This window comes from Atta colombica, unplaced genomic scaffold (assembly GCF_001594045.1).
Source record: "Atta colombica isolate Treedump-2 unplaced genomic scaffold, Acol1.0 scaffold53, whole genome shotgun sequence".
Lineage (NCBI taxonomy): Eukaryota > Metazoa > Arthropoda > Insecta > Hymenoptera > Formicidae > Atta > Atta colombica.
Genome location: NW_017259543.1, coordinates 379,529 through 380,588, shown reverse-complemented (window position 1 = coordinate 380,588; position 1,060 = coordinate 379,529). Strand labels below are relative to the sequence as shown.

Sequence of the window (1,060 nt, the reverse complement as noted above, 5' to 3'; positions counted from 1 at the left end):
AAAAATAATAATAATATATTTATAATTGAATACAATTAATTTGCATTAGCAAAATAAAAGTTGTTTCTATTATATCTATATCATAGAAATCAATTTTTAACAAATCAATATTTTAACAAATTAATTTTCTGACTAATTTTCGACATTATTTTAATTTTTCCATTGAATTTAGTAAATAGGAGAGACTGAGTTGTCTATCAGTATATTACAAGGCATTCTTTTCTTTATTCAAGATATATTAATTTATTCAAGATAATATTAATTAATATATTGCTATAAATCGCTGATATAACATTAATTTGTTATATAATGGTTTTCGTTAAGAGCGTATTTTGTAACAATTTTTTTACAAAATTAATAATCAATATAAAATAAATAATCAGTAAATTTTTCTCATTTCCTAAGATAAGAGTTTTGTTTTTTGCATTATCCATAATGTAAGAATACAGATAAGAATATACATATAACAATATAATGTTATGCATAATGGCTGAATATATTAGGGAAATTTCTGATTAAGTAGAATTTTTCACTTGTTATTATTACATCATAGCATTATTACGGTTTCTCTGTAATCATAGAAAATGTTACGTTTTAGACAATTCTTCCTAGCGAGAATAAAAATCAGAATGTAAGTTGAATGTAAAGGGAAAGTAACATCAGAAGTACGCGTAAACGAAGCTTCGTTTTTTTACGCTTCTGTTACTCTCCACTTACAATCAACTTTACGACTCGATTTTTATTTTCGCCAGGGAAGAGTTATTCAAAACATAATATTTTCTACAATTACAGAGAAATCGTGATAATACTGTGATGTAATCTCTTTTATTAAAACCGATTTTGTGCCGAGTTTTGGTTTGTATTTTTTTTCATAATATTGTCTTCTATAACATTGTTGTAATATCTTCTTCTACTTCTATAATATTTATCAGTTCTTATAAAGATAAGAATGTCAAGTATTATTTATAAAATATCAATAAAGTTAGACATTCTAAAAAAACTAATAAGTTTCAAGTGTATTTTAAGGTGAAGGAAGAAACAACTGGAGATGATTACTGGA

At 23.9% G+C, this 1,060-nt stretch overlaps 1 protein-coding gene across 1 annotated transcript in view; it reads right to left on the bottom strand.

The window, feature by feature from the left end:
- The window catches only part of LOC108691857 (lipase 1-like), a gene marked incomplete at its 3' end in the record, with an annotated part of 8,158 nt that overhangs the window by 4,437 nt on the left and 2,661 nt on the right, over nt 1-1,060 (bottom strand). The window lies entirely within an intron of this gene.